This window comes from Hibiscus syriacus, unplaced genomic scaffold (genome assembly GCF_006381635.1).
Source record: "Hibiscus syriacus cultivar Baekdansim isolate YM2019G1 unplaced genomic scaffold, ASM638163v2 tig00111127_pilon, whole genome shotgun sequence".
In the NCBI taxonomy this organism is placed as follows: Eukaryota; Viridiplantae; Streptophyta; class Magnoliopsida; order Malvales; family Malvaceae; genus Hibiscus; species Hibiscus syriacus.
Window position 1 is genome coordinate 90,591 of NW_024062988.1, and position 23,252 is coordinate 113,842.

The window sequence follows — 23,252 nt, forward strand, 5'->3', positions numbered from 1 at the left end:
CTTTTTTTTTAAACAACAAAACAACCCATTCTCTCCCCCTTTTCCTTTTGTTTTGTTTGTAAAAAAAAATGAGGCACTGGATATGACACTTCAAATCCATAAATCCCCACGTCGTTTAATATTTGCTCCAGACCTCTCTATTAGTTTCCCGCTATCAAAGCATGATTTTGTTACCCTATGTGGAAAAAAACACGACTCGTCCACAAGATTTTGCAACTTGCACTGCAGCAAAATGGATATATGGTGGCAGGCCGCAGCAGCTACTATATAATATGAACTTAAAAAGGCTCAATTGCTGTAAATATCTCTTCATGGAACCACAACAACCATTTCTTTCTTCCTTTTTTCCCTCATTGTATATATGCAGTTACCGCGAACTTAATAGCCATATATGTCAGAGAAAGAAACTCCACCACAAGTTCATGCTGTGGGAACATTAAAGTGTTTTTTTATTTGGTTCAGTTATCTACTTTACCTCTCTCAGTCTCACTCATTCATTTCCCTGAAAAAACGAATGAAGTGAAGAGATAAAAGCCACAACAGATGGGACCAGAAACGCTAATATCAGCCAAAAGCTTGTCACTTCTCATACTGAACAACTAGTCTCGAGAGATCGATGTTCGGTTCTCCACTGGTAATTGGTATGGGTTTATATCACATGGGACGTGCGAGAAAGGAACAAGTTAAATGCAAAAAACAGTTTATCTGCTTACAAAATTACATCTAGTACCATATATCCATTGTCTAATATATAAAATATTTATTCAGCCAATATACTTCTGCCATTTCTCCAACTGGAGGAACAAGTTTTGGATAAATTCAAGGTAAACTTGTAGAAATACAAATAGATTATACATGTTAATAGAAAAAAAATACCAAAAAAGGGTCCCAAACAAATTTCTATTGACAGCAAAGGGCATACAAAATCAAACCTTCATATTATAATAAACAAAAAGATGAGACATTGAAATCTTGCTATCTTTCTCTCAAAGAATTCTCTCCGCCTCACTTGTTGAACATATAAGGAGAATTCAAAAAGTGACTAACATTCACATTCAGCTAGGAGATAGAGAGAGAAAAAGAGCAGAAAAGCTAAAGAAAGGATAGGATGGGCGCCCCCCTTTCCAACTTCCAAAGTATTTTTTTTTCAGCATTGGCTTCGGTTTATTGTTAGATCGACACTTTCCGAGAACCTAAAGCGTAGGCCCCAACCATCTCTGTATAAATATCGACATTCATTCCATCTCCAAACCCCATAATAAGCACAAACAGGATCGTCGACGTTCTTTACCATTGCAATTCTGTTTCATTTTGAACTTATCCATTCCCTTCTTTTTTCCTTTCTTTCTCATTTTCTCCCATAACTTCTTTTATCCATAAATTTAAAGGCAGCTAAGCTAACTTCTAGCTAAGCTAACTAGCTATGTATAACCCAAAGCCATCTTCTCCAACATCCTCCTTTCTCCCTCCTACAAAAACCCGTTTCAACAAAACTGTGAATCTTCCCATCATCAGTAATGATGATGAACTTCATAGATTGCCTACTCTCTCTGAGGTATAAAAACAGCTTAAATCATATAAAAGGGTAACTTTTTTTTCCATCACTATTTCATCTAATGAAGTATTTAGCTTGCTTTGTTTGTATTCAGGCTCTGGAAGAGATGAAAGCCATAGGGAAGATCTCCGGCCCGACGGCCATCAGTAGTTTACTTCTATATTCGAGAGCAATGATATCCATGCTCTTTCTTGGTTATCTTGGTGAACTTGAGCTTGCTGGTGGCTCTCTTGCTATAGGTGTTGCAAACATAACTGGCTACTCTGTAATATCTGGCTTAGCCATGGGAATGGAACCCATTTGTGGACAAGCATATGGAGCCAAACAATGGAAACTCCTGGGATTAACACTGCAGAGAACGGTGCTTCTCCTCCTCTCAGCTTCTGTCCCCATCTGTTTCATGTGGGTGAACGTGAAAACTATCCTTCTTAGGTGTGGTCAAAACCAAGAAATATCATCCGTGGCTCATACATTTATTCTTTTCTCCATTCCCGACCTTTTCTTCCTCTCGCTTCTTCACCCGCTTCGAATCTACCTCAGGACTCAAAGCATTACGTTGCCCGTAACTTACTGTTCGGCAATCTCAGTGATTCTCCACGTGCCGTTGAATTACCTTCTTGTTTTCCATTTCAAGCTTGGTGTAGCAGGGGTGGCTATATCCATGGTGTGGACTAATCTCAACGTCTTCCTTTTCCTCTCTTCCTTCGTTTACTTGTCGGGTGTATATAAGATTCTTGGGTGACTCCCAGCATCGATTGTCTTAAAGGATGGTCTTCTCTGCTTGCTCTTGCTGTGCCGACTTGTGCCTCGGTTTGCCTCGAATGGTGGTGGTACGAGTTCATGATACTGATGTGTGGTTTGCTTGTTAACCCCAAGGCTACCATTGCTTCCATGGGGATCCTTATCCAAACAACCTCTCTAGTCTATTGCTTCCCTTCGGCTTTAAGCGTCGGAGTTTCCACAAGAGTCGGGAATGAACTCGGTGCAAACCGGCCCGGGAAAGCTCGTATTTCCATGATCGTCTCCCTCGTTTGTGCCGTATCAATAGGCCTATCGGCGATGTTGTTCACGTACTTGATGAGACACCAATGGGGCAAGCTTTTCACAAACGATACGGAAATCCTCGAGTTCACTGCCATTGCATTACCGATTGCGGGGCTCTGCGAGCTCGGTAATTGCCCTCAGACAACCGGTTGTGGGGTGTTGAGGGGTAGCGCCAGGCCGACCACCGGAGCCAACATAAACTTGGGTTCATTCTACCTGGTGGGGATGCCGGTAGCTATCCTAATGGGGTTCGTGATCAAAATGGGGTTCGCCGGACTCTGGCTCGGTTTGCTTGCAGCTCAAGCATCGTGTGCTTCCCTCATGCTAGTAGTACTCTGGAAAAGAGATTGGAAAGTTCAAGTGGATAGAGCCAGAGTGCTCACGCAAACAACAAGTAACAATAAACCAGTTCCTCCATTGCTGATTTCACCTAATCCAAAGGAAAGTAACAAGGGTGACGTTGAAGAGATCATTTTGTGCATTAATGATGAGCTTGTGAACCCTGCTGTACTTGAAACGCGCCCTCTCTTATCTAACACGCACATTGATGAGCATTAATCGGAGCTTGCCGACCCTTCATATTTTTTGCCCCCACCATCTCATAAAAGGACTTTGATCCCGAAAATTATAACTGTTTTTAGTAAATTTCCCGCCCTAATTTCTACCCTACAACAGAAGACACCCTTTTATCCTATTTTTCTTTTTTAATCTTCCGTATCATAGTTCATGTATGGAGTTGAGGCCTCTATGATGTATTAATAACAAATGTAGCATGAAATATAAATATTTAAATTATTCATCTTAGTCTATATTTTTTTGGACCAATTGAGAAGTGACGGAAACAGAGGAAATTAAATAAAGGGTTAAGCTTTAAATATATTAAAAATATTATATTTAAGCATGTGGAAAAACCAATATCTAATCAATATACATGATATTATGATAACACAAAATAAATGATAGTATTTATTTAATACACTTGTTATGTTTTAATATAAAAAAGGCAGTTCAAGTTTTGTATAGGCATTTATTATGAGTGGAAAAATTGGGCATATTAATTGCTATCACCGCATTAAATTAAATTGAAGTACAAATGGAATCTAGTGAGTTTGGAAATTAGTCATAGAGAAAAAAGAATAGAGGAAGAGAGGGAGGAGGAGGAGGAGGAGAGGGGGGCTGGTTTCTGCTTCAAATGAAGAAACAAAGTCTACCAATAAATTACCTCTGTCTGCTTCTCACATGACAAACTGCTGCCTCTGCTTTTTGGCAGTTTCCACCCAACTTGTTTTCCATATCCGACATGTCCCAGGTTAAAACGACTGTAATTAAATAAATAAAAAAAATCAATTATAGAGATTGCCACTTAATTATGAGCATGGTTTTTAGAATCAGATCGGTTGGTGAATCGGTCATACTATCGGTTTATTGATTCAATCGGTCGAATCAGTCCGACCGGTCGGAAGAACCGGACGATGTTATAATTATTTAAAAAATTAAATAAAAATACCAAAAATATTTAATAAAAAATAATTTTTTATATCACAATTCATATTCAAAGCAAGTCATAACATATATAAGTTAAAAACCATAAAATCAAGTGAAACAAAATGATTCAAATTAACTGCAACATAATATTTAAGGTAAGATATATTAAATAATAAATATAATTATATAACTATAATTAAAAAAAATTGGGGCTAAAAAAATCATAACAAAATGATATTGTTTGGTTTAATTTTTTTAAAAAACAATCCCATATGGCTAAGAAACATAGAAGATCATCCCAATTAACTTCTATAAATAATAGAGGTAATTTGACATTCAAAATCATGGAGCATTTTGGTAAGCATTGAGTGAACTATTATTTCACTTCAATCAAGCTAGAATTTTAGGCTTCAATCGAGCTTCTAAATTTTTTTTGAGTTCAAGCATTTTCGAGTTCAAATTTCAATATTATATTTCGAGTTCGAGTTAAACTTCATAATTTTTAGCTCGTGAGTTTGAATCGAGTTGAGCTTACTTTTAAATTTTTCAAGTTCGAGTCGAGCTCAGCAATACTCGAGTTCGACTTGGCTCGTTTAATTTAAAAAAAAAAACCAAATTGACGATTTTTTCCGGTTTTCAACTGGTCCGGTTTGAACGGTTCAACGGTTCTGGCCAGTTCACTAGTAGCGGTTCAACCGGTCTAGATTGAACTGGACTAGGCAACGGTTCCCGGTTGAACCGGCCGATCCGTCCGATTTTCAAAACAATGATTATGAGAATATTCGATTTTAACTGTTGATTTATTAAATATTTTAATAAGATCATTTGAATATTTAAATGATGTTAATAACATTTAACATTGACGTAATAATTTAAAAATTAGTATAGTTAGGCATGTAGTCTATGTTATTTATATTTCAATAATTTGGACATATTTTTAATTTAATCTAATAAATATGAAACTTTTTAGAACATAAGGGTCTTGATCCCCTAAAATTTTAGAAAATTTATATTAACCTGTACATATTTAAAAAAAACATATATTCTATATAATAGCATAATTTTTTTTTACAAATTTACTTTAACGACTTAATTTTCTTTTAATTTTGGAGTTAATCTCCTCAAAATTCAATGACAATATCTATTATTAATTTTTTATAAAAATTTAATTATTATTCTTGTAAAAATAGTTTTCCTATATATATATATATATATATATATATATTCCAAAAGTTGTAGCTTTTGGACTTTTTGGTCGTATAAAGTACTTCTTGGAAAGCAACAAAACTATATCCTCATCGTCTTGATAATTTAATTTATATGTTATATGTGAAGTACACAACTTGACATATTATTATTTTAAAGTGACCTTGACATATATTGAATTAATCATTTATATATGAATTATTGACCGATTAATTCAGATCAAATTTTCTAAAAGTCTAACATGAGAACGCTCTTCTAATCCAATTTATTTCATACTCAAACGTCAAAATTTGAATCTCTCTATGACCTTCCTAAGGAATTTAATGCCTCGTCCACTAGATCAACTAGTTATCATGTGAGGTATTAGTCATGATGGATAAAACAAAATATTGTATATTAATTACGAGCCCATTTCTAAATATTTTGTATTTGATTTTATCCTTACTATATTATGTTATATATTTGTTTGGAGAACCGAATTGAAGTGTATTATAATGCATTAAAATATTATAATATAATAAACCATTTATTGATTTAATGAAGAAATGTTAGACTTATTAAACTATATTTAATATTGTAAATGATATAAATTGAATTAAAATATAAATTAAAAATAATTACTTATACATCATTGCATCCTTCACTCAATAACTTTTATGTGTCTAGTTTTTATTTTAAGTGATTTTTTCTCTATTTATGTACGGATTTCATCAAAAATATTAAACATGCGTTAATTATATATATTAGTGTTTGAATATTATCTCAACTAGTGGGCTATGCAATGGTTAACAATTATATAATACGACATTATTAGATTTGAATAAACCAATATTAAGCACTTGAATAAACAAGAATTATCCCCAAACTATTCGATTAGGTTTCACCTAAACTTAGGTAAATTTTTATTTCAAGCCAATTTTATAAGAACTTGCATATTTTATATAAAAAAGGTGCTTAAATGGAATTAGTTTAGCTCATACTTACATATATATACAGTTTTCCTTTATAGTTTATATGCACAATACAGCTGTTATAAATTAAATTTTGGTCTAAGAAATTAATGTTTCAATATTGTCTATTTAATTATTAATATTTGGATTGATTTTTTAAATAAAATCAAATAAGTATTAATATAATTTTATATGAATAAAATATGTGGTGTGGTGAATCAGTTCACAATGCACCCATTATGGGGTATATATATATCATGCCATCATTTTGTTCCATTGTATTATTCTAAACTATAAATCAAATATATTTATTCTACTTTTCATTATAACTAATATCCCAATTTTGTTGGTAAAAAATATTTAATATTTATTGGATAGATGTCTGTACTAGAAAGTGGCATTCTCGGTCTGTTTCAGGTTTGAACATGTCATTTATATTCTGTAAGAATGTTTAAGTATTTATCGCTAAATAACTAAAAATTCAAAAAAATATTACCTTATAATTAAATTAGACTAATAAAAAACATATTTTAGAATCATAAAAATCCCACGCAAAACAAGAGAGGTCTAGCCAACACAAAAAGAAAAAAGAAAAGCAAACCGCCCCAATTCCTTGAAAAGAGTGGAGTAGAGTGTTAATGCACTAAAGGAAGTGACAAAAGAAGAAGACACAACACCTGTGAAAAGGTTTTTTTTTATATAAAAAAAGTGCTAATATGAATATATAAACAGATAGATTAGGCCACACAACAATTAAATACCTAAAACTGGTAAAGGTGTATGTGCCATTTAGCCTATTTTTGGCTTGTTGAACGTCTTTTCAAAGATAAGCCATTTCTCGTCATCATCCTCTTAGGGCGGAAGCTATGGTGAGTGGTCGACCCTTGCCTTTCTTTGTTTTATTTTTCTCAGTGAAATGGAAGGGAATGAAGCCAAGCTATGCCACAGTGGCCACTATGTTTTAAACCATAGCAAGTGTTTCGAGGGCCTCTGAATTTGTGTCAAAAACCCCTACTACTCTGAGAATATTTTTAATTATTTTCAATGAGGAAAGCTGCAAAAGCCTTCAAAACAGGGATCTTATCCTCAATGATCCACATTATTGATACTATATGCTTTTCATTTTCCAGCCTACACTTGTAAATATTCCTAGAGTCACAATAATTCATGCAGTCATGGACAACAACACATTGGGATTGCATGCATAACCCTACATCTAAGTGTAACCTTTCGGTCTATGCATGCCATGTTATCATTTATCCCTTCCCCGTATAGACAAACGCAAACCAAAAGTCAATCAACTTGGGAGAATGAGCATGGTTTCGACGTATGGTATGGCTTTTTTTATTGGGAACATGAATTTTAAAAGCATATCTTTTATGCACACAACATTTGAATTAAAATTAAGATATACATAGGGAAAGGGGGGTGGTGGGGGGCTGTTTTATATGTATAGTGAATGAAATGGCCAGGCTTGCAAGGGGTCAAAATATGCGGTGCTGACCAATAAACGAATTTAGAAGAAAGGTAGCCCTAGCTAGGCAGCTATAGCTATTTTGGGTAGTGTCAATTATTTATGCTTCTCCTTCAAATATGCCAATCCAGCGGCATTCAGATGGTCTCCAAAGAAGTGCCAAAAAGCAGCAGCAGTGAGCTGTTATGGCAATGGCTTTGCCCAAATGTATCCATATATATATATTCCTAGGGTACATGCAGTAAGGGATGGACACGTTTCTAAAAGACTATTGTTTTGTTTGGAGCTATAGTTTTCAGTTCCTCAAAAAAAGAACCGACCCAATTTGAACACTTTCTCTCGTTTACCCAATCAAACCCTTTTTTAATCACTTTTCATGTCTTTCAAATATGTCTAATAGGAAAGTCGATCTTTGCACTTTTATGATATCTTTGTTAATGTGAAGTCAATCAGCAATAATCACCAAAGCAACCACGCCCAATAAAGACGCCTTTTGCCACTAAGACTGCAAAGCTTTAGGATAATAAATATTATATCGTTTTTTTATATTTTTCGGTGGGAAAGAAAGTGAAGAAATTGTGTTTTTAAGTGCAAACGCTTTGGCTGAATAACACGTGGATATGAGGCTAAATGGAGTTTGGTTGGGAAAGAGCAACTATGTGTTTTTTCAATGTCTGTTTTGATTTATTGTTGTTGTTTTGAAGTGAAAGCTAAGAAAAAAAATTAAAAAAACTTAGTATATTTATCATTTCTAGTTTTTTTTTTTGGTTTGATATAGAAAGATTGTTGATAGATTTATTTCTAATTTATAGGTTAATTTATATGCATTTTCATATTTATGGTATAGTTAACTTTCCTTTTAAGCCCACAAATATACCTATTAAGACTCGTGAATATAAATATATCATCCCTAAAGCTATAACCATTCGATTGAGAATATAAGAGATTCTTTTATCTATTGCTTTGTCGATTTACATGGTATCAATGGTCTTTTATTTCACTTCTTTTTTAGGAATAGTAAATATCTTTTTATGTGATTGGTTTTTGTATTTTTTATGTTTGATGTTGTATAATATTTTTGGTACTTGAATTCATAATTTAAGATGATAAAACAGATGTTTCACTTTGATTTACGTATTCATGTCCGATTTGTAATTTTAGTATTTTTAGAATTATTTTTACGTGTTTATCTCTAAATGAGTATTAATATCAATCGAACTTTAAATTATTTTTTGATATTTTTATTTTTATAAAGTATCAATACCATAGAGATGACTATTGGTAGATTTTATACTTTTTTGAACAAATAAATTTTTTTGATAAGAGCGAATTAAAGCAAAGTTGTCAGTTGATAGCGAGAACGACAACTCATAATGGGATGCCAAAGAAATAATAAAACTAACTATACGACCTATGCGGCATATGTTCTTTATATGACCACGTATGACACTAACTTGATTAAACGACGTGTATGGCATTCATTCAACATATGACCTGTGTGATATTTAAGTATATAATATACTTGTTAAATTTTGATGGAGTAGGTCGTTAAAGAAGAAGATGCAAGGTTGGGTTTTCTTCATCGAGGAATAAGGTGACCTCGTTTCGAGTAGCATTGACTAAAACTAAGTTCTTTCTTGTAAATGATTAATTTGCTTTCTCTTGCATTAAATACATCATATTTGCTTATATTTATGATTATATGAATTGCTTTGGAATATGTGTGATGTTGAGCTCGTAAAGTTCGATGTTTGATTGTTTACTCTTTTTACAATAATAGATTGTTGATTAAGGGAGCAATTAGGGATGGCAAAAAATTCGAACCTGACGGGGAAAATTGAAAATCGAATTAAACGGGGACGGAGAAAAATCGTTTATGCTAAACGGGGGACGAGGAAAAACTATTTATGTTAAACGGAGATGGGGACGAGGACAGGTTTAGTAATCCCCGGCCCGATAAATATTAAAAATAATTATTATATATATATATATAATATTAATAAATTTAATTTAATTTAAAAAATATATATAATATTTATATATTTAATTTAAATATATATACCCGACCCGATACCCGTTTAAATAACCGTTTATGCTAAACGGATATACCTGTTTCCCCGCGGTTTTCCTCGATTACCCGATGGGGATCCCCGTTTAAATCTCCGCGATTTTTTAAGCGGGGACGGGTATGAGTTTTTTTAAACGGGGACGGGGACGGGGAGACCAATATCTGGCCCGAACCCAGCCCGTTGCCACCCCTAGGAGCAATGTCCACAAGGAATTCCATTGCAAACTCAAAGTACAATACTAATTTTTTTAGAGGGTATGTGTATACATGTAGACAGGATCGATCCTGAGCCTAGGCGTGGAGTGCGACTGCCTAGGGCATAGGTTTAGAGGGGGCCCATTCTTCCTAATCTGCTAATTTGCTACTACTTTAAAAAAAAATTATTCTTATCTACTGCAAAGTTGAATGACGGGATGCCACAAGCCCACAACAAGGAAAATGAACTTCCTCAATTAATGCTCGCTAGCTGCCACGCATATTTAAAAAATAAAAAAATAAAACATTACTTTTGACATTTGAATCACAATTATATCAGATTCTCAAAAACTTTTGACGCTTCATCTCCTTCTTGCGACCTTCAATAGTTCAGTCCACCATAACTGATTCTCCGAAGCTCAAGTTTCAAGTTTACAACAATCTAATTATTAATCATAGTATTAAACACCATTAAATTTTTCTTCTTCTTTTCCCAAATTCCTAGTTTTTCCAATCAATATGGTGGCAACGGGAATAAAATTCCCTATATAAATAGAGAAGAATGGATTCATCAATCACAAATCATCTATCAAATATTAGATTCCTTATTTACTATTCTAATTTTTTTGACTCGCGGTCTTGTGGAGGGTAATTGGTGATTGCGAACTGACCTAATTGAGAAATTAGAAGGTATGCTTGTTTCTCCCTCCTCTTTCCTATTTTTAATTATTAAAACATAACTTATAATTTATAATTATAATAATATTCCTGATTTAAAAAATTCTACAAATCTACAATGATGTCTAATAATTCTGTAAATTTCTTTTATGTATAGTAATTATGTATTTTTGTACATGTTTTTGTTGAGTTAATCGATCGACGAATATGGCCAAGAGGAGGGTGAATTGACAATTAAAATTTTGATGGAAGCTTTTGCAGAAAATTGAAAGTAATTGCACAGCGATTTAAAGTGGTTCGACTTTCTCAACCAAAGTCTACGTCCACTACCTTAGCTATCCACACTAAGGATTTTCCAACAAATTCACTAATTTTTTTTTGAGGCCAAAGAGAAACCTTACAACTCCCTCAAGAATATACCCCAATTCTTGAGAACACTCTTTCTCAAAGAGAAGATTACAAATTTGCAAACTTAATGAAAAACCTCACAAGGTAAATGTGTTTGCACAATTCTAGAACAAATAAAAGAACACTCAAGAATGAATACAATTGAGTACAAGTACTGTTCTTGAAAGCAAAATGAATATTGAATGAAAAATAGGCTTGAAGTGCTCAGACAATGAGTTTGGTGCTTTCTCTTTGATTCTCTCTTGATTCTAGTTTCTTGTTGTTTCTTGTTATTGATCAATGGCTTCTAAGCTTGTTTAAATACTCCTTCAATTGTTTCTGAACGTTGGGGATGATTAGTGGAGTCAATAGAGTCATTTAAGTGTGAAAACAATTAATAAAATCAGTTGGGAGCGTCAGTGCATCGATGCATACACAAGGTGCATCAAGTGTAAAATTCAAATATTTTGACCATTGGAACACTTAGTGCATCGGTGCACTAAGTGTGCATCGATGCATAAAATGCATTCGATGTTTTGAATAAGCCTAAGTGCATCGATGCATGGTGTGTGCATCGATGCATAAAATGCATTCGATATTTTCATTAAACCTGAGTGCATCGATGCATGGAGAGTGCATCGATGCATAAACTACATTCCATGTTCAATTTATTCATTAGTGCATCGATGCATGAATTGGTGCATCGGTGCATCCCTTTGAAAAATTGATTTTAGTCTTGATTTCGGTTCAAAATACTTTGTGAAAATTGTTTCATAAATATATTAAGTATAAAACACAATTTTACACATTTAGTAAGGTTTGAAATTGATCTTGAAAGACTTGGAGTAATAATTTGATATTCGATTAATTGAATCGAATATACTTATAAAAATCTTTGTAAAATCTTAAAATTCATTTATACTTAGTTTGTTATATCGAAACATAAAAATATTTTCAACAATCTCCCCTTTTTGATATAACAAAATACTTGAGTAATTTTAAGATTTGTTAAAAATTTATTTTTGAAATCAATTTGAAAAGTTGAAAATTACTCCCCCTTACTATGATACATCTTCTCCCCCTTTTTGTTAAATAAAAAAGACTCTAAAAACTTTAGCCAATGTATTTAATAATAAGATTAAGCTACTAAGATCATAATCAAAAGAGAGATTAGCCATTAATTTCATAATCAATATTCATATCGAATGTGAAATGGTAAATTGGTCATATATGTCTAATGATGCAAAAAATAAGAAAATTCAAACCAAACTAAACATATATGCATTAAGTTTTTATAGCCAAAACAACCAAAACAATAATCCAAACATTAAATCATCCAAAATAAACAATCTAGAAACGTCAAAATCAATCCAAGTTTTAAATCCAAGAAAACATAACAAGAAAAAATAAATCTACTCCATCGGAGGATCGGGAGGAGGAGGAAATCGTGCTTGCATCTCAAGAGAGAGAGCATCCATACGTGCAAGCATCTGCCGTTAAAAATCCATTTGTTGAGCTTCCAAAGTGTCTAAGCGATGATTCATCGCTTCGTTGTTAGCAGTCAAATGGGATTCGATGGAAGCAAACCGTAGATCAAATGTCTCCAAAAACGAGCAAAAATATGGAGGCACTTGATCCTCTTGTGGTGCCGGCGCATTGTCGGGATCATCAATGTCTTGAAATAATCTTTGAAGTTCGGGATCATCATTTGCAGCTGGTGCCGGAGGAGGAGGAGGGGCACGAGAAGAGCTAGGAGCAGGAGGTTCTCGTGAAGAACTCGCTCCCGGAGTTTGCTTAGAGGGTCGATAAACCCATTGACCAATTTCCTCGTCCTATTTCTAATCAGCTTTCTTCAACGAGGTGAGATTGATTTAGTTTTGGAGAGGAATGAGATTGTCAAGTTTGAAATATTACCTTGAAAATTACGAATTTGAGAGGAATGTGATGTTGTTTTGCACGAATTGATGATATAAGCAGGATTTGGAGTTGAAGAACGATTGAAATCTGTCAAAAATACGTTGATTTGAGACAAATGGAGAGTTGAGAGAGACAGAGGCGACAAAGAGGTGTTTTAAGGGTTTTGAGACAAAGAAGAGAAACAGGGTTTTTAACCAAAACCCGACGGATGCATCGATACATGGCCTTGTGCATCGATGCACATTAAAAGAGTGCATCGGTGCACCTTCATGGTGTATCGATGCACATTCAAAGGGATGCATCGATGCACTATTAAGTGTATCGATGCATTAAGCACAAAAATGTCAAAAATCCGTTTTAAGCACTCAAAATGCTAAATTAATTAGCTCTAGTGGTATTGGCAACTCATATATTGAAAATTAATCATGTTCAATCAATCAAATTAATCCTTAAACTACATTTGAACATAAAGTTAATTTTCACCAAAGAACATAAACTCCCCCTAACTAATAGCAAAGAATGCAATAAAAATTATTATTATAAGCATTTTTCATTTATTCTTAAAAGTGCTAAAAATATTTTAAACACTAAGTGAAGATAGGTCAGTTAAACCTAATTCTCTCCTAAGTGTCCAAAATTTTTCTTTGTCTAAAGGTTTTGTAAAGATATCCGCTAATTGGTGCAAAGTATGGAAGAGGTATTACCTATAGTGCATATACCTTCAATGTGACCTTTTGAGTTATCACCAAAAGTCACTTCTCCTCCATTTTTGGCGTTGAGCTCTATCAACCAGCTTTTGTCTCCGGTCATATGTCTTGAGCATCCACTATCAAGGTACCATGAGTTTGAGTTTGTTTCCCGTGCCATGTAGCAATGCTCATTTTCCTACAAACATAGATTAATTTTTGATTTTTGGTACCCAAATTCTTTTTGGGTCCATATTCATTAGTTTCCAAAACTCTAGTCCCCTTATACATCCATTTGTGTAGGATATCCTTATCTTTAATAGTAATGAGTTCTTTAGGAACCCATATACTTCTAACAATTTTTTCATTAGAGGTTCTTCGGGACCTCTATGATAGTAGTTTCTAAAACTTTTTTCTAACAAAGTTGATTTTTGAATTTTCTCTTTTTTCAAAATGTTTTGATTCAAATTTAACAAAAGAAAATTTATCAAAAGAAGCTTTAAGATCATCAATTTCCTTTTGATGATCATCATTGACTCTTGAAAGTAAATTTTGCAAATCAATAATTTTATTTTCAAACTCTTCTAGTTTGATTTGTAAATCTTTGATTTTACTTTCAAGATCATTGTTGATCTTTGATATGAGATTATTTTTATTTTTCAATTTTGAAATATCATTTTTGTATTTTAAAAACAATTTCTCATAATCTGAATCCAACCCATTATATTCCTCTAATAACTCATCATAAGATAAATCATCTAAATCAAATGAGTTAGAGGTTACCTTAGAATCTTCCCCAAATGCCATCAAGCACAAGTTTGCTACTTCTTGTTCCTCTTCATCGGAACCTTCTTCATCGCTCCATGTAGCTACATGGACCTTGTGCTTATTCTTTGATTGACCATTTCTCTTCAATTGTGGGCAATCATATTTGACATGCCCCAACTTTTTACATTCATAGCAAATGATCGAGTCCTTCTCTTTTGGTTCATTTTCAAAGCCTTCATTTCGTTTGAATTTTCTTCCTCGGTTAGGCCTCATCATTTTTCTGAACCATTTGACAAACAATGTCATTTCCTCGTCATTGTCATCTTCATCCGAATCACTCTCATCTTTTGTGGATTTGAGAGCAACTCTAATGTTTTTATTCTTCTATTTCTCCTTTGGTGTCTAGTCAATCTTATCGAGGTCCACCTCATATTCAAGCATCATTTCATTAGTGAGGAGGGAACCGATTAACTCTTCAAGAGTTAAGGACTTTAGGTTCTTAGCCTCAATGATTCCCGTCTTCTTTGATTGCCATGATTTTGGAAGTGAGTAAACTAACTTCCTCACAATCTTTTCGTTTGGAATGATCTCTCCATATGATTTGAGACCATTGAAAATCGTTGAAAATCTATCCGTCATAGGTTTGATATCTTCATTTGGTTTCATCTTGAAATTTTCATAGCTATGTGTTAGAAGACTAATTTTAGATTCTTTTACCTCGTTCGTGCCTTCATGAGTGACTTGTAGTTTATCCCATATTTCTTTGGCGGTTGTACAAGATGAAACCCTTCCGTATTCATCTGGTCCAAGAGCATAAAATATGATATGAATGGCTTTGGAGTTGAGTTGGAACATTTTTGTCTCTCATTCACTCCACAATCTTGGATGAGTGAGAGGCTTGATATATCTGACTTCTACAACATTCCATGCTCCCATGTCACTTCCTTGAATGAAATACGTAATCATATTCTTCCAATAGGCATAGTTAGCTCCATTGAAGAAAGGAGGCTTGTTGACGGGCATCGAATCGAGACCGGAGTCGAAGTCTGAAGTAGACGCCATTGATGATTGATTATCGATATAACTCTTCCCGAATCGACTCAAGAGGTGACTAAACCTTCAAATGAGTGAGACTCTGATACCAATTATTGAGTTAATCGATCGAAGAATATGGCCAAGAGGGGGGTGAATTGGCAATTAAAATTTTGGTAGAAGCTTTTGCAGAAAATTTAAAGTAATTGCATTGCGATTTAGAGTGGTTTAACTATCTCAACCAAAGTCTACGTCCACTACCTTAGCTATCCACGCTAAGGATTTTCCAACAAATTCACTAATTTGTTGTTTATTTTGAGGCTAACTAGATAACCTTACAACTCCCTCAATAATATACCCCAATTCTTGAGAACACTATTTCTCAAAGAGAAGATTACAAATTTGCAAACTTAATGAAAAACTTCACAAGGTAAATGTGTTTGTACAATTCTAGAACAAAGAAAAGAACACTCAAGAATGAATACAATTGAGTACAAGTAGTGTTCTTGAAAGAAAAATGAATATTGAATGAAAAATAGGCTTGAAGTGCTCAAACAATAAGTTTGATGCTTTCTCTTTGATTTTCTCTTGATTCTAGTTTCTTGTTATTGATCAATGGCTTCTAAGCTTGTTTAAATACTCCTTCAATTGATTCTGAACGTTGGGTATGATTAGTGGAGTCAATAGAGTCGTTTAAGTGTGAAAACAATTAATAAATAAGTTAGGAGCGTCAGTGCATCGATGCATACACAAGGTGCATCGGTGAATCAAGTGTAAAATTCAAATATTTTGACAGTTGGAACACTTAGTGCATCGGTGCACTAAGTGTGCATCGATGCATAAAATGCATTTGATGTTTTGAATAAGCCTAAGTGCATTGATGCATGGTGTGTGCATCGATGCATGGTGTGTGCATCGATGCATGGTGTGTGCATCGATGCATGGTGTGTGCATCGATGCATAAAATGCATTCGATGTTTTCATTAAACCTGAGTGCATCGATGCATGGAGAGTGCATCGATGCATAAACTGCATTCGATGTTCAATTTATTCATTGGTGCATCGATGCATGGATTGGTGCATCGGTGCATCCCTTTGAAAAATTGATTTTAGGCTTGATTTCGGTTCAAAATACTTTGTGAAAATTGTTTCATAAATATATTAATTATAAAACACAATTTTACACATTTCGTAAGGTTTGAAATTGATCTTGAAAGACTTTGAGTAATAATTTGATATTCGATTAATTGAATCGAATATACTTATAAAAATCTTTGTAAAATCTTAAAATTCATTTATACTTAGTTTGTTATATCGAAATATAAAAATATTTCAACAGTTTTGTCTATGGTACAAATTGTAAATTTGTAATTCTCAAATTCTGTACAAACTTACAATTATAAATTATAAAATTTAAAGTAATTATCACATGCCTATTTTGTACAGTATATTTTTTGAGAAAACAAATGTATACAGTAGTTATTTAGACTCTTATTTGATGTTTTTATTTTGGTGTTCATGTTATAACTAATAATATTTATGTCAACAGTGTCAATTATCAAATTCGGAATTTGGGATTTGATCTTACTCCAATGGGTTACAATTCTAATTGAAGAATCTAGGTGCAATTGTTATTTTCTTATACTTATTTATTAGAATTGGTTTGTGTTTGACTCTTTGATGAGATGTTACCTAAAAAACATTTGTCTGGAAGTGAAAAAAGAAAAAAAAAGGAAGCGAGAGGAGTTAAAGAAGTCACAAAAAGGTGCTCTTGATAAATTTGTGTTTAAAAAGGCTGATTCTCATGAAACTTTGAATCAATCAACTGAAAATTTGCATACTGAAAATCCTGGAATTTCTAAAAATGTGAATGATGAAGTGAATGATCCAATTGACTTTAATGATGTGCCAATTGATGAAAATGTTGAAAATTTAGGCATTGGTGAAGAAACACTTCCTCATTTAAATATATATGATCCTATAAATTGGGAGAATCTTGACAATAATGCGAGGGATATATTAGTTGAAAAAGGGCCCATAAGATAAATGGAACTTAAATTTCCTGTTGATAAATATTATAGACATTTCTTATATGCATGTTATTCTAAAACGGTAAGCAATGGTGAGACTAGTGATAGCAAATGGTTAGTTTATTCCAAAAATGTTAACAAAGTATATTGTTTTTATTGCAAGTTGTTCAAATCGATTAGTAATGTAAATTTGTTAGCAAATGATGGCTTAAGTGATTGGAAACATATTAGCCAAAGGCTTAAACAACATGAAAATAGTGTTGAACATATGACTAATATGAATACTTGGAATGAATTAAGAGTAAGATTGGATAAAAATCAAACAATCGATAAAATTTTGCAAGAAGAGATTATGAAAGAGAGAGTGTTAGAGACAAGTGTTACAAAGAATATTCTCAGTTGTGAAATGTCTTGCTAAACATAATCTTGCATTTTGAGGATTCAATGAAAAACTATATCAAGATAACAATGGTAATTTTCTGGGATTGATTGAAATGATTGTAGAGTTTGATGTTATTATGAAATATATCATGTTAGACGTATTCAGGATCTTGAAATTCATTATCATTATCTTGGACATAAAATTCAAAATGAGTTCATTTCCCTTTTGTCTCAAAGTGTGAGAAATTATATCATTAAGATCATTAAAAAGGCTAAATACTTTTCCATAATTCTTGATTGTACGCCTGATGTGAGCCATCAAGAACAAATGAACCTCATAGTTCGATGTGTTAATATATTAAATAACAAAGTTAAAATTGAGGAGTTCTTTTTGGAGTTTCTAAAAGTGGATGATACATCTAGATTAGGACTCTTTAATGAACTACAAAATGTTTTGAAGTCTCTTGATCTTAATGTTGATGATGATAGTTCTAATATGAAAGGAAAGCACCAAGGTGTTCAAAAAAGATTTCTTGAAATTAATCCAAAAACATTAGACATGCCTTGTGCTTGTCATAGTCTAAATCTCACTCTTGGTGATATGGCACATTCTTGTGTTAAAGCTATTTCTTTTTTTGGAGTTGTTCAACGCATATATGCATTGTTTTCAGGTTCTACAAAGAGATGAAAAATTTTACTTGATAATGTTCCTGGATTAACTGTGAAATATTTATCAAATACTCGATGAGAGAGTCGAATTAAAAGTGTCAAAGCTATTAGATTTCAATGTCCCCAAATAAGATTAGCTTTATGTGAATTATATGAATCTTGTGAAAATGATGCAAAGTCAAAAAGTGAAGCTGAAAGTTTGGTGAATGCACTCTCAAGTTTTGAGTTTTGCTTGGTGTTGTGATTTGGTATGACATTTTATTTACTGTTAATATGGTAAGCAAGAAATTACAATCTAAGTCTATGTGCATTGATACTACCATAAGGCAATTAGAAGGTGTGATGTCCTACTTTGAAAAATATAGAGATGAAGGCTTTACAACTAGTATGAATGTAGCTAAAAGTCTTGCACTTGAAATGGATGTGGAGCCTATCTTTCCCACAAAACGTCGTGTAATTAGGAATAAATTTTTTGGAGAGAATAATGAGGATAACGAAGTTGAATCACCTGAAGAGTCATTTAGAGTCAATTATTTTTTTGTTGTGGTAGATATGGAAATTACTTCTTTGAAGAATAGATTTGAGCAATTGAAGACATTTGAAAGTATTTTTGGATTTTTATAAGATTTGAATAAGTTAAAGTCATTAGATGTGAGTTGAAAGAATGTTGTGCTCATTTTCATTCTACATTTTCTCATGGCAATTCATCGGATGTTGACTTAGATGATAATTTCTCTGAATTGAAAGTCTTACAAATGACTTTGCCGACAGAATTGTTATCTGCCACTGAAATTCTTAAGTTTGTCAAATTTACAGATTGTTATCCGAATGCTTCAATTGCTCATAGGATTTTATTAACTGTGTCTGTGACCGTAGCTTCAGCCGAAAGAAGTTTCTCAAAGCTTAAATTAATAAAAACGTACTTGAGGTCATCAATGTCACAAGAAGGGTTGAATGATTTAGCAACTTTAGCTATTGAGAAGGAGATGATAGGAAACATTGATGTTGATGTTATTATCAATTACTTTGCATCTCAAAATGCTAGAAGAAACCGTTTCTTATGAGAATTTGTGTATGTTGTTTTGTAGGTGAGAGACGTCAATTTTCGATTAAGAGAAACGATTTTAAGAGATGATTGAAGACATAATAGGAGTAAATTGAGTGAAAATTGTGATGTCTCTTTTTATATTTGGTAAAATAATGCTGGTTAATGTAATAGAATCTACTCGTATAATTTTTAATGAAAAATTTGTTTGGCGTTTACCGAAATTTATTCTTGAATTTTAAGTTATTTTTTAAGTGCTATTATATCTTATTTTTCCTAAGGCCCTTAAAATACCAGGATCGGCCTTGCATGTAGACGTTATTTATGTTCAGTCTTAATTCTGAATTTATAATAATTTACAATATTTTATTTAAAATATGTCGAGTCAAAGTACTTTATATAAATTGTTTTATGTCAAACTGATACCATGAATTATGTTATATTCTTAAATGTGTTTTTGAGACTTTTAAATAAAAAAATTATAATTAAAATTTTGGGTTGTTTGAGAAATCAAATTTAACATCGTAAATTCACTGTAATAACAAACTGTATTAAGAATCTTGAATACATATGTATATATGTAGGTCCGTACAGATATAATCAATTTAGGAGATTCATGGTGTTGTTGACACTTGATCTACTTTTCTCTTTGTTTTACGTTTGATAATTTGTACTTAGATTCAAATCTCTTTGTAATCACAGTTAATTAATTATTTGATAATGTAAATGGTAAATCCAAAGGAAAAGGGATGCCGGCATTATCGGGAGGACAATATTTTCCTACTAACGTCAGTTCCACCGAGTGTTGCAAAATTCTATAAGACAGTGCATGTTTGTTCTAGTAAAATGGAGGCAGAACTTGGAGCCAAACAACTCTTATCTAGGATCTCAGCTAGTTTTTAATTCATAATCTACAAAGACCTGTTATTATTTTCTGTCAAATCAATGAACACCCAGCCTGGAAATAATAATAATAATATGCCCATTTGAAGGAGCCCCTAGCCGATAAGATAAAAGGGACAGAAGTTGACAGAAAAGTCGTGATATGGTGAGTCTGAGTTGAGGTGTTCCCTGAATTTCTACCCTGGTAAAATCTCTGCAACCATTTTTAAGATTCTTTGACATGCCCACTGGAAGTTGTCGCTACTCTCACAATTCAAAGAGCCTATAAATATACCTTGAAGTTGAATAGCATTTTTAGGCCCAACTCAGGAAACGTACGACATATAGAGCATGCAATGCTACAAATAATTGCAGCATCTAGGACACCACGTTAAAAAGAAATGAGAAAAATTGGGGATAGGGGGAACATGAGGCTGAGATTAAAACAGAAAACGTCAGTGATAATGCAAACATGAGTCAAAGTAATTTATTTACTACTATTTCCAAGCTGTCTACATAGACTTGCAATATTTATCAATCATCAATCAACCTTTTTACATTTAGAAGACAGGCCAATGCAAACCTGCTTCAAAACATTGTTCTCGACACCACTAAACACAATGTTAATCATATAGACATGTTGATCCATATTAATGTCATAATTTGGAAGAGGAGAATAGATAGTTAATGCAAATGTCACTCATGCTTTTATATGTTTTTCCCCCTCTGATGTTTCACCCCTATAATCATTTCAAGCCTTCTGATAGTCTATGCTTGTCAAAGGCACATAAAACGCGCATGGCCACTTAATTTAGTGTGTTGGAAAAATGAAACCGGCTAAACGTACAAGCTATACTTTGAATTCCTGTTGAAGAAAAAAATGTGGCTGCTTAATTTGTTTTGTTCTGTCGTGTACAGTTTAGATGTTGAATTTAATTGATATAGGCTTGAAGCCAAATTACAAGTTTAGGCTCGAGCCATTTGATATAGTGGCATTTAATTTTTCCTTCAAAATCGAACTGTCTAGCCCCTCTAACTGCCTTTAAGTTACAAATGGCAGAAAAATCAGCAGTAAGTTGATTCGCAGAAGTAAAGGGGGACTATGGTACAACCTTTGAAGCAGCTCGAAGGGAACAGATACCCTCTTGGACATCAAGTTACCGGATTTTGAGCAATGGTTATATTAGTGGCTCATTGTTGGATTCCTGGTGAATCAAACCCCTACATGAGGGAGTTGGTGATCAGATCTGCATAACTTATTGAAGACCACCTGTTTAGGTTCAAAATTCAAAGACTAGGATAGTCTTAATTGATTATTTGATGATATTTTAGGTTTAATTGAGGATTTACCTCGGAATCCAAGTGAATATAGTCAGATCATGGAGTCGTAAGTCAAGGGAAAAATAATTACTGCAGTAGTTTGAGTAAAGCGATATTTTATCCTGAGGCAATATCCCACATTGAGTAAATACAAGAGTGGACCACTTGTTTGGCATTATAAATAAAATGCAGCTTGTTAAGTATGGCTTGCAAATTGAGAAGTTGGCAAGTTGAAGGCTTGCAAGTTGATAAGTTGTGCAAGTGATCAACTTGAACACATGAGATAATTCATCTTTTGTTTCAAGTGGCCAACTTGTCTACATGAGGATTTCATTTTTGATCCTTAAAATATTAGGTTATTTATAAGTTTAGTCCTTAAAACTCAATTATAAATAAGCCTAAGTATTTTCATTAGAATTCCCTGAGAGAATGAAGAATACAATTGGAAGAAAGAACTTGTTTTGGAATGATTTCTAATGTAAATAATTAGGTCTATTTATATTTGAGTTTTAAAGACTAAACTTATAAATAACCTAATATTTTAGGGACCAAAGATGAAATTTTCATGTGTACAAGTTGGTCACTTGTCAACTTGCCAACGAAGGATGAATTATCCCATGTGCTCAAGTTGGCCACTTGTTAACCAAAGATAATTATCCTATGTACACAAGTTGGCTACTTGTCAACTTGCAAGCCTTCAACTTGCCAATTTGCAAGTCATACTTAACAAAACTCCACCTTGGCTTGATATTATCAAGTCTACTCAACTTCTTTAACTCCCCAAATTTGATGAAGTTATTTTAATGTAGCGCCTCTAATTGCACTCACAAGCGTCACACACCCGAAGGTGCTTAAACTTTCAGGATGTTAATCAAGTTCAAACAATGATTGAACTTGATAATTGTTACCAGCTTGGTCATCATATCTGCAGGATTTTCTGCCGTTGTAATTTTCTGAAGTATAATATTTCATTCTTCAAAGATCTCACGCACAAAGTGATACCTCACATCGATATGCTTAGTTCTTGAGGATTTTTCGCTAAGTGAATAGCGCTCTGACTGTCACAATAGAGACTAATGTGACTTTGAACAACTCCAAAGTCTTCCATCAACCCGTTAAGCCAAATTGCTTCCTTCACAGCCTCTGAAAACTGCCATGTGTTCTGCCTCTGTAATAGACAAAGCCACTGTAGATTGCAAAGTAGACTTTCAACTTACTGGGGTAACAAGAGTAAACAAATACCCAGTAGTTGATAGACACTTATCCAAATCACCAGCATAGTCGGAATTAACATATCCAACCACAAACTGACCAAGTGCTTCATCCTGTTCAAAAACTAAACCAACATCCACGGTTTGTTGGAGATACCGTAGAATCCATTTCACAGCTTGCCAATGTCCTTTTCCAGGATCATGCATGTACCTGCTCACAACTCCAAATGCTTGTGAAATGTCAGGACGCGTACACACCATTGCATACA

At 33.4% G+C, this 23,252-nt stretch overlaps 1 pseudogene; it reads left to right on the top strand.

Moving 5' to 3' along the window:
• Positions 1-1,401: 1,401 nt before the first annotated feature.
• On the top strand, positions 1,402-3,301 carry LOC120154262 (annotated as a pseudogene).
• Positions 3,302-23,252: the final 19,951 nt, after the last annotated feature.